The 12243-nt window shown below is 44.8% G+C and overlaps 1 protein-coding gene across 1 annotated transcript in view; it reads left to right on the top strand.

Moving 5' to 3' along the window:
- The first annotated feature begins 330 nt into the window (after positions 1-330).
- Positions 331-12243, top strand: part of LOC135391753 (uncharacterized) — a 185944-nt gene continuing 174031 nt past the window's right edge. Inside the window, exon 1 of the mRNA XM_064622179.1 lies at positions 331-804. The gene's annotated coding sequence lies outside the window, so the exon portion shown is untranslated. The remainder of the gene's footprint in view (positions 805-12243) is intronic.

Consider the following 12243-nt stretch of genomic DNA (forward strand, 5'->3'; position numbering starts at 1 on the left):
GCAGAGCTAGTGGGAGATAGAGGGAGAGGGAGAAGAAAAAAAAAAAGAAATAGTAAGATCGGAAACCAACTTACGCCACAAATTGATCCCTCTCCCGCCGACTCCTTTCCATCTACCGTCTCTCTTTCTTTAACACCCCTACCACCTCGCTCCGCGCGCGCGCCAAAAAAAAAAAAAAGAATCAAACCATAACCGCGACTGCAGCGCCCCTTATGCAACGTAGGTTGCGACGTGGGTGCCCCGTCGCGGCGGAGCTTGAACTACTCGGCCCATCCTGGGCGCACGTCGCTTCCAATCAATGTGCTGCAAGCGCCCGTCTGGAAACAGTCATGTTCGCGAGTTCCGCCGGCGTACCCGTTCGGACTTGTGCCCCATGACGTCACTGGACCCCCTGGTCCCTATCCTGTCCCCGTAACCTGTCCTCGCCTGCCAGAAGCTGCAGAACCTTGAACACGTTCCGTCTGCGATCAGAAATATCGTCGCCAACAGGTGACACTTGATGATCACTCCAAATTTGCTCTCACCTGTTGTGCCGTCTTTAAGGTTGTGATCACGTGATTTGTTACGTGTCTGACGACACGGACTTATTGGGCAAACAGGAGAGTGACCAGTGTATGTATGCTTGGGAGTGACCAGAGAGTGAGCGCGACCGTGTTCCACCTGTAGCGTTCGGATATTTACCTAAGCGAGAACAAGTGCGGCGTCAGCTGTCGTCTGCAATGTCGTCTGCTTTCCACTGCGACTTCAATGAACTCCTCAAGAAGTAAGAAAGCAGTGGAAGGATTACTTGTGGATTACACTCAGGTATTTACATTTTTATTGTCTCCTACAGTTTGAAGTGCTACCAGTTTGAGGTAGAAATGTATTTGTTGATAAGTGGGAAACCAATATGGGAACACTGTTCCACCCGACAGTTTTCAAATCCCGCACTTTCATAAGCTCCGTTTTCGGGATCAGATGCTACGCAGAAAAAAATTGTCGCCGGTTTCTCCTTCGTAGTATTTGGGCCAACTCGTTCATATTTTACATTGTTCAGCGACATAAGTCAAAATAACACCATGTTCTGAAATACAGCGCATGTAAGAAACATGAAACAAGTATCGCCTCTGTTTTGGTACGCACAGATGCAGAAAAATGCACCTAAAACCGTATTAAATGCCGTTAGGAACGTTATAGGATTACTTAGCTTAGCGTAATTAACCTTTTTTTTATTTCTCATGATCTGCCGTGTCACGTGACAGTCACCGTCCACCTTCCGAAACCTTACAGAAGTGCCTTCGGGCAGGGTTACTCAACAATTAAGAAGCACGGCGTCGTAATGTCATCACTTACTATACATTTTTACCGAATTTTCATTTTCCTATGTTATCATCAGTAGTACACGTCGTTATACGATGGTTATCAAGGACGTTGACTCTGCACCGGTGCCAGGAAGTCTTGTTGCGAAAGCTCGACGGTGTCCCTGTCGCTAACATTGCATTCAGTTAAGCGTGTTCATGATGAGCAAGTTGATAACTTTTGACGCAGAATAGGCACGACTTCCAAAACGTACCGTGAACTATTTCAGGAAACTTCATTTTCACTGCTCACGAATTGTCATCGTATCTCTGAAACCTCGCACGCCTCCGTACATGCGTGTGTGGTCATTCAACGCGTATATATTCCACAGTGTCTCGATCAAGTGGTATTCAGAACACTTGCTCCCCTCGTGTATGGTTCCTGTGCTATCTAGCGTCGAACGAGTGTCTCCTTGAATGCCCAAAAAGCACTGTCTTCTCTTCGTCATTGAGAAAGTGTAATACGTAAATTCACATATATTTCTTATAGAAATAAAGTATTCCTGAAATGCATAATGTAAAAAACCCCGAGACTAGGGAACACGAAGGGACAGACACAAACACGAAGGGAACACACGTCCCTTCGTGTTCCCTAGTCTCGGGGTTTTTTACATTATGCATCATCTTCACCAGCTCGCTTGCTTCCTAGCCATTTTTTCATTGTCATTCCTGAAATGTTGTGGTTGCTGCAGCTTGACTGAGTTGTTGTTGTTGATCATGATGATGATGAAAGGGGAAAAGTAAAATGGAGAGGACGCAGAGTGAGTTGGTATACTTTGTTCAGAAGTTTCTTCCTATACAAGCATAATGTTGCTAGAGCAAGCCAGTGGAAAGGAATCACCTGCAGCTTTGTGGGAAAATGTATTGGATACCAAGACACACATGACTTGTTACGGGCACATGTACACGCACTCCCCACCCCATTTTTTTTTACAATGAATATATCTACAGTTATTCCGGTGATTATTCACATATGAAGAATGAGATACGGATGAACCGGTGATCCTTATACACTTCCACGCCTCGCAGTTGTCCTCACCGCAGCTGATCTGTCCAAAATTATTAGAAGGGGACGAACAACGTTTTAAGATGAAAATACACTATGCAGGCATGACTATTGTCCCTTACTCGCCAATGGAATGACCGCGACCGAAGTTTACGAAACAACGGTGTCTGAAACTCACCAGGTCTTTCTGTAAATACTGCGCTTTACTCTTGCCTTCTCGAAATGGGAGAGCGACTGACCACTCAAAACAGACGTGGCCCGCAAAAGCCAGCAACGGGTCAAGCGGGAAAGAAAGAGGTCAGGTCTCCTTTAGTATACTTTCTTCCCCCTGCCGAGAAGACTCGCAGCGGTGGCTGTTGCGCAATCATGAATAACAACGGGGGATGGAGGCGAAATTGCCCGTTCGTTTTTACGGCCGCAACGACTCGCCAGCCCCAGAAATGCGGCCTTTCGCGACGAGCACCGTCAAAATCTCTCTCCCTTTGGTTTGCAGTGTCATTCATGTTGGGGGCAGCGTCCTCTGTGCTCGCGCTTGCGGAAGCGTTATTGTTATATCACAGTGAGTGCTTTATTAAAGGGCACTGCCGTAGCATCTCGGTGAGATTAAGGTATATGCTTAAGAAGGATTTTGTTTACAATGGGAACATTTTCACTGGGTTTCCGTTATTTGCGAGAAGCAGCGTGTCATTTTGCGCGTCTCTGTTGGCTTATTGGCTTATATCAGCGTCAACGGCTTACGGTCAGAAATTGGGACATCAGCGTGGCTTATCTTGCCATATACTAGTTGTCACAGAGGTAATCCTCGACTTCCTCCTCTGTGTTCATCAATGAATTGGAATTGACATACTCGGAGTATCTCCGATGACAACTACACTGCTCCGCTGCCGGCAAAGGTCACGACCGCGGTTTTCTCGCTCATGGCAGGCGATTTGATGACTGATTATCTCCAGAAGAGTGGAACAGTTAATGCAGCGAACTAGTGTAGCTTTCTCTGCCTGTTAAATGAGACTTGGAAGGAAAACGGCGCGGGAACGACAACAACAACAAATAAATCATGACTACGACGGCGCGGGAAGCCACGGAAGGGCGTTCCTCTTTTCAATGGGCAATGCGCCGGCCCACAAAGTAGACAAAACAATTCCCCCCCTTTTTTTTCTTTATCACGTCACATCACAAGACAATTCAGGTTCTGAAGGACTTGCCATTTGAATGTATTCAACACAAGCCGTCAGGCCTTGCCCCATCGGAACATTTTTTTGTTTTGTTTTGTTTTGTTTTGTTTCCGAACCTGAAAAAAAGATTCAGAGGGAAGATTCTCGGAGAACTCGGAGGTGTCAGGAACAGCCGAAGCATATTTCGGAGAGCAGATGTCGGATTTCTTTATTCAAGGGTTAAGGAAGCTTCAGGAACGACATGCCAAGTGCGTTGAACTTCGAGGTGAATATGTCGAATTGTAACAAAGGTTTATGACTCTATAGGCCGTGCCGAGACCTTTTCAACACCCCCTCGTATGTGACATTACACAATGTGAACAACGGGGATGTTTTTTAGCTACACTAGCAGATGGAGAGATAGCGTATGCGCGTTATTGATATATTTCAGTTGTTTAGTTCAATTGCATTTTTCATATCAGATACAGAGTATGTTTTGTCGTGCGGAATAGGAACAGAGAGAGATCATGGAAGCACAAAAAAAAAGTATCCATGATCATTTCACGGGGGGAAAAGACTGTTCCTTTGTCGTTGTTTTTCATGCTTGGCATGATGTGAAACAGTCGTGGCGAAGCATTGCTGTGGAGGTTAAATAACTGTAGAGCTGGTATCGTCAAATGTGATTCAATTATTGTTTCGCGTGAGATATGCATGCTGGTAGTGTGCTATGGTCTCATTGGCGATTGCTTTTAGTTGTTCTATAGGGCATGTGGGCTCTACCGTCGTGTTTGTCCACTGCTGCATGCTCGGCGCGTTTGTTACATTCCACCTGAGAGAAATAGTAACGTTTTACGCACCCACAGTTTCTAAATCTCTAGCTTAAAAAAAGATATTGGACTATTTTTAAATCAATGTCTGATGTGATATAATTAGCAAAGGTACACACAAGAAAAATGAACCCCCCCCCACACACGCACACACATTGCATGATGATGAGACCCGATGACAGTACACGAGAGTGTTGGGGGGGAGGGGGGGTATATGTTCTATTCACACAAAAGGAGATGTCAGCCAAACAAGTGCAAGTACAAGAGGGAAGAGGTAGGGTTTGGGAATAATGGATATTTGCAACGCAAAACTGTTCTCGTAGGACGCCATTATTGAAAAGCTTTTGCGTTGTAGAAGAGGGTGTACATGCACATCTAGCCGGTTAGCACTGTTCAGGTTCTAAGGTTCTGGGCATGCGCAGTGACGACGTCGCATTTCCTATGGGCTTCAATACGAATGGGTACCCTATGTACATCTGCCTTATGTGAATGTCGGAAGCTACATACAGTTTCCTTGACTGCAACTTGTAGTATATCTTATGCTGCATGCCAGCTAATTGGAGGAATTTTAATAACCCAGCATCTCTAGGTACATTAGACAACGATATATGCCTCAATGCTGAGCAGTATTTGTTGTTGGGCCAGTATAGGTGCACTGCAGTACAGAAGATCTTTACGGCAATGCACCAACTAGCCCAACAACAAATACTTCTCAGCTACATTTCATCATCATCATCCCACATCATCATCATCCATTCATCTATGTTGTTGTTGTTGTTCTTCTACATCTACACTCTTAAAAATGAACTTCACCGCATAGCACGCTCGTAGCCAACCATCATCTCGAATGATATCGTTATCTGCCCTGATTTGCTGAAAACGGGGGGCGTACGCCATTTTTGTGACAATTATGAACAGCATAAGTGTCACAAAAAGGCGTACGCCTACTGGTTTGAGCAAATCAGGGCACATAGTGATATCATTCCAGTTGATGGTTGGCTAGGAGCGTGCTATGCGGTGAAGTTCATTTTTAAGAGTGTACATCTACTCTGTGGCCGACTATTCTAGCGCAATCTTCTGTAATGCCTGAATGCAGAGTTGTAGTAGCGGTAAAGTGGCAGAAATATATTTGTACTTCTGTTTGGTAGCGGTAGCGATAACCCGTTATATTCAAAATGAGTAAATCTAGCACTCCCCTCTGCACTAGCTGTGACGTGGTGAATGGTATTCCCCAATGCATTGTACACTGCCGGCAACACCCTCTGCATCGTGACGCCCACTGTTGTCGTGTATCCCAGCTTGGCTACGACACTATAACACTGGCTACCTTACTGGGTCCCGCTCTGGCAGCCGACCCAGTGGGCTTTCACCACTGCGCTCCTCCACTTTCTCCACGCTTCGAACCTTGTCAACCCCTTGTGATTGTGTGACCGTGTGTGCGATTTTTCAGTTTTAGTTTTGTGTTCTTCCTTTTTCTTTCCTTTCCTTCTTTTTTCCTATTCTTCTTTTCCTTTCCTTTTCTTCTCTTTTTTTTTTGGAATAGCAAGCCGACCTCTCTCTGGATGACATTTCCTTTCTATTGCTAATAAACATATCCTCCCCGTTATATTTTCGAACTTGCAACGACGCTAGTATGGCGCTACTTTTGAGTGAAGTAGCAGGTAGCAGGATTCCGTGACTTAGTTTCGGTAGCGCGCACAGCACTGGGTGCAAGTCATATCCTGATCGGATCCTGATCGGATAACAGAACTAGATAGACTTTAGCGAGCAGACTTCCACAACTGCCGAATGCGTGGGTCCGTGGGTCCTGAATGAGGAACATGTCATACAGCCCCGTCGATGATGTCAGCAGCAGGATCCCCAGAAAACCTTAGCCCGATTGGTCAGCTCACCTTCTGACGCAACGGTCGCAGTTCTGGTTCCTCGACTCCCGACTAAACACTTCCCAGCGCTTTATGACGTTTGTGCACTTCTTCGTAAGACGTCGACCTATTGGATGTACGTGACTACGACTTTACTGTGACTATAACAATGTCGCATCTGTGACATGTGACCGCGTTTGTCATTGTCGTTTTCGTTCCTTTATCAATTAATTATCAATTTGCTTACTGTATTTGACATCTAATTGAAATGGGGTAGCCGGCTTTATTCATGAGTCCCACAATCCCCACCTTATTTTTTCGCGTGCAAACCAAAACCAACCTCATTGGAGAGCAAAAGCGCTACCACGGGTCGCATTTTAGCCGAAGACGGAACGATACGGAACGATATTTATCGAATATCGGAAAAACGAACATATTTCCCCTGTCTGCGCTTTAGAATATAAAAGAGCGTAAAACTCTATTTGCCCGAAACTCGATACAACTGTGCAAACGCAAAGAAGGTACCTGGAACAAACAGCGATGCGATATATATTGTGAGCGAATGAAAGAAGTATATTTTTTCCCCCACTCAGGTCCTCGTGAATCTATCTTTGAAGCTGAAGCAGGGCGACATTTCTAGAGTATGTGACTTGGAGGGAAGAGACCAATATTGTCGAAAACGGGTGTACTTTGCCAATTCAGCACTTTTCAAGCGGCCACCCTAGAGGTGAATACCGGAGCGAGAAAAGCAATGACATGCAGTAACATAAATAACGCGTAAATATATCTTTCGCGCGAGAGCTTGGCAGTGTGAGATTGAGAAGAGGTCTGCACTTTCGTATAGGTGCCGGAACCGGAAACGTGGACGAGGGTGCCGTTATAATGAATAATAATAATAATAATAATGAATAATTATTTTTAAAAAAGCTAGTATTTTATAAAGGTAGTACACTTCAGGATAGGCGGCGAGCTCTTCGTTTCAAAAACCTATCATGCGGTTGTGAATGGTAATCTGAATATCCCTTCTGCATCCCTTATTACTTTCTCTGGTTCTTCCTCACTTAAGTTTTCCACAAGAGAGAGAGAGATACATGGTGACGATGATATGGGGATGACCTCCGCTCATTTTTCCACAAACTAAATATTGTACCTCTTTTTTCTAGAGTTGACGGTTACAAGTATAGTCGTTTCCCACGTTGCATTACCCTGAGTGGAATTCCCAATTTTTTTCTTTCTTTCAATCAATCAATCAATCAGTGGAATTCCATCGATGGCTGTGTGTCACCTTCTCAGTTTTCTTCACTCCTGCTATAGCCTCGGACTGAGGCTGCAGTATGTGTAAATAAAAAAAAATTGACAGGATCAATCGTGCACCAGAAGACAGACAAAGAGAAAGTTATGCACTACACTGGAATTTGATAGCACAGGGAGGTTCGCTCACGTGGTGTGCTCGTCAGAGCATTATACAAAACGATGACGTCAGAAGACGTCAGAGTCAGTATAGCGTGCGTGCTTGTTTCAAGATGCAATGCAGAAGCGTTTGTAATCGGTAGAGGTCGAACTTGGCATGGATTATAGGGAGAATAACTCATCTGTTTGTACTTTGTGTGTGCAAGCGTACTGGGATAGCCAGTTGGACTTTGTCGTAACTCACATCCCCATTTTTTTTTTTTTCATCACATCGCATCACATCAACTCTTTTCCGGTATCAAATCACGAGGGCCGGGTTGCTCGGAGCTGTACTAACTAACCCGGGAACGCTATACAGGAACGATAAGGGATCTCGCTCCAGGTATGTTCACATGTTAATCAGATATCGTATAGAGTGTGATAGCAATATCGACCTTCTAATGTTCTTCGAAAAATAAAAATAAAAATCGTGCAGGAAGCGCAGGTACTTTTTTACTTTGAAACGTCCCTTCTACGTGTTTTTGCGTGTATACAAGTGAATGCGTGCCCGTGCACTCTCTTGGGGTGAGCATTGGTGAGCATGGTGAGGTGAGCAGCCCTTGAGGCTGTTCTTGGGCACCAATAAAACAGTCTCTTAAAAAAGAAAAACACTCTCTTATTTCGCTATTCATTTCGATGTACTGCTTGCTGCACGGTTGTCTGAAATCAGCGCACTGTGGTTTATCCCATCTCAAATCTCCAGGTGTTGCAAGATCATTTATTTTGAGCAATAAACTCGTGAAGCATATGGTCTTTCTTTAAATACAATAGTGGAACAACATTTCCGAGTGCAAACAGGGAAATATGGGCTGCAGAACTATACTGAGAGACGATTCACGACAACCGTGTCGCATGCAGTACTTCGAGCTTGCAGCACACCTGTTTTCTTCTCAAGTTGGATCTCAGTCCAGCAGTTTTCTGGTTACTTATATAAGTTTTTGTGCCAAAATAATGGTTACAATCATAACAATAATGACTAATGCACCGTGGATTCGTTTCGAATGCAATGTAACGGACGGACGCGACGCTCTCGGCGAAATCACGCGCAGCCGAAAACGATTGTCACATCAGAATGGTACATTCTTAAAAATGAACTTCACCGCATAGCACGCTCCTAGCCAACCATCACCTCGAATTATATAGTTATCTGCCCTGGTCAAAAACGGGACGCGTACGCCTTTTTTGTGACGCTTATGCTGTTCATAATTCTAAAAAAGAAAAAAAGGCGTACGTTTTCAACGAACCAGGGCAAATAACGATATCATTCGAGATGATGGCTGGCTCGGAGCGTGCTATGCGGTGGAGTTCATTTCTAAGAGTACACACAGAATCCATATCACACACAGTGCCAGCAATTATAACGGTACACTATGTGGGAATTAGGATACGAGACTAATGAAGATATGTATCTGCAATGAATACGTGGTAATACTGCCAACCCTGCGCTCTAAGCCAGTTTGGGACCTCCGGACAGGAGCAAAACCTACCCCTAATCAATATCCCACTCTTAGAAATGAGGTGGTGGTGGTGGTGATGTTGAAAGGGCTTGCCGTTGTCGGCCTCACGTATGTGGGCAACGTCACGACTGACGCCCTGGGGAAATGTGCGTCCTGGGCCGACTTCTAGGGGAACTGTGCGGGATTCTCTACCTTTCTACACTACACGCTTAGAAATGAACTTCACCGCATAGCACGCTCCTAGCCAACCAGAGAGATCTATTACCATCCACGAACCGCCTATCGTTCAAAAGCAAGGAGGTCACGCATGTTGATGGAAGTATACACTCGCACAGAGAATGGAGCGATTAATGCCAGCGGTTCTTCTTACATCGCTCACCTGCACTCTTAAAAATGAACTTCACCGCACAGCACGCTCCTAGCCAACCATCATCACAAATGATAGCGTTGTCTGCCGTGATTTGTTGAAAACGGGAGGCATACGCCTTTTTTTGTGACAATTATGAACAGCATAAGTGTCACAAAAAGGCGTACGCCTCCCGTTTTCAACAAATCAGGGCAGATAACGATATCATTCGGTATGATGGTTGGCTAGGAGCGTGCTATGCGGTGAAGTTCATTTCTAAGAGTGTAGTGTAGAAAGGTATAGAGAATCCCGCGAACGTTCAGGGAAAACTTAAGGGAACAGCCTCAAGGCGAGAGCCGCCCATAATTCGGAGGAAGGAGACTGAAGAGAAACAGCCTCCGTCCTGGATGCTGGCGGCTCTTCCCTTAACAATACCGTAGGGAACGTCTCAGATTGCATTCACGGCATGCACGTTCTTCAAATCCCTCCCCCCCCCCTCCTCGATGACACCTGATTCTTTGTCTCGCTTTCCGCCGTCGTACCGTAAATTCGGAACAAAACTATAGCGAAGGAAGCAGGTTCTCGAAATAGCGCGAGACAAAACAGTAATGGCCAGAGACAATAGCCAAAGTACCGACAAAACTTGCGCCGAGGGAGATGGCAGCAGCGAAATCCGAGAAGACCTCTGAAGATGAAGCGAAGATACGTGGACTATTAAGATATACGATAGGGCCACTTATTTTCTGCGCCAAAATAGCTCCTCCTTCTCCTATCAGAACCTCGAGACAATGCTGAAGCGGAAATGTTCTTCAGGGATGTCGTTACTGATTCGTCTGTCCCGTTATCCCCCCCCCCCCCGCCGTCTGTTTTGACCGGTAATCTATTACTCCGTCTCTTCTCATTCGTTAGATTGCATTTATTTTTCGTTTTTGTTTCTGTTACTCGAAGAGAGATTCATATCGCGCTACTTGATTGCAGCACGCAAGGGAAGATGCGCGCAAGGGACAGCATCGTAGCTCATCTCTTTCGTTTTTCCAGGGAAAATTTACTCCGTGGCGTGCAACTACACTATCTTATACTGCCTACGTATTATCGTACGTGCTGGACTGTGTTCAGCTTTGATTGTCTCTATATATTGCGCAGTGTGGAGTTCTCTGTACGGCTTTATGAACACAGAGAGCGAGCATATGTACGACTCTGCACCTAATTTTAAACGAAGTTCTGTCGCACGAAAGTAACATTTGTTGTTTCCTCATACATTTTTCTCATACAGTTTTTTTTTCATCCATTCATCAGACAATAAAGTTGATGTTGTTGTTTTATCACCTCAACGTTCATTTCATATCACATACGGATCCTGGTTAATGCGCCAAGTTAAGTGGAAAATTTCCTCATTTGCTTATTTCCTCAAATTTCCTCATTACCCGTCACTTCGAGTAAGACATATCCAAACATCACAATGCAAAGAGCAGCAGAACTGTCAGGAAAATAAGACGCGAAAAAAAGCAACAAAAAACAATAAAGCTTCGCGCATTTTCAACCACTCTTCACACCAACTTATTCTCATATACCGGGTGTTTCAGTTAAATCCCCGGGTTAAATAATTCGCGAACCGGTGCACCAATCGAATAACTCTCTTTTTTACAAGTATCTGCCCAATACCGCCTACAAGATGCGTACCGCGTGAATGAGCGGGAGGCGCTCATTATTTAAATAATAATTCAAATGAGCTTCGTGAAAAAAGCTAACTTCTAAAGTAGAGCGCCGTTGGCATTAAAATGGGTACTACCCCTTTTGGGACCTTCAGTGGACACCTTTTAGAGAAAAATCTGCCACCGAAGCGGGTCATTTTTTGCAGTAATTAATTGGTTTCGGTTTACGTATTTTTGTCGCGGCTGGTCGCGGCGAAGCGCAAAAGGACGTAATTCGTTGGTGGATAAGGGAGTGGAAAAGCGTCCTTTTGCGCTTCACCGCGACCAGCCGCGACTAAAATATGTAAACCGAAACACATTTATTACTGCAACAAATGACCCGCTTCGGTTGCAGATTTTTCTCTAAAAGGTATCTACTGAAGGTTCCAGAAGGGGTAGTACCCATTTTAATGCCGGCGGCGCCCTGCTTTAGAAGTTAACTTTTTTCACGAAAGTCACTTAATTTTTATTTAAATAATGAGCGCCTCCCGCTCATTCACGCGGTGCGCATCTTGTAAGCGGTATTGGACAGATACTTGTAAAAAAGAAAGTTATTCGATTGGTGCACCGGTTCGCGAATTATTTAGCCCGGGGATTTAACTGAAACACCCGGTATACATGTATTAGTTTCGTCAACTCCGATACGTAATTTCATTTGTTGCTGTGTAACGTCAGACAGCCTCCAATTTTCACTAAATCTAAGAATTTCTGGCTTCCTCGTGCATTATGCAATTTGAAAAATTCAGAACTGAGCGTGTCTTCCCGTCTACCTACTGTTGTACCTGCATCTGTCTGTTTTGCTCATCACTTTTGAAAAGCTGTCCTTTTTTCCGTGAAATGCAAAAGCAGACGTCGGTGACGTCCCAAAATGCCACACTCTCAACTTGAACTCCTCTCCTTCTTCCGCCTCCCATAATGCCTTGCATCTCCCGCATGTTTACATTTTTTCGTCAGACTCGCATAACTGCCCCCCCCCCCCAAAAAAAAAATAACGGCTTTCTCATCATCGAACGCACTGTACACTATAAAAAGGAACGTGTATCACACGTGTCCGAAATGGAAGGTAACATTAGCGTTCACACACGACTTCCGGAAAGGAAGAGAACAAAAAAGAAAA

The sequence above is a fragment of the Ornithodoros turicata genome, chromosome 4, assembly GCF_037126465.1.
Source record: "Ornithodoros turicata isolate Travis chromosome 4, ASM3712646v1, whole genome shotgun sequence".
In the NCBI taxonomy this organism is placed as follows: domain Eukaryota; kingdom Metazoa; phylum Arthropoda; class Arachnida; order Ixodida; family Argasidae; genus Ornithodoros; species Ornithodoros turicata.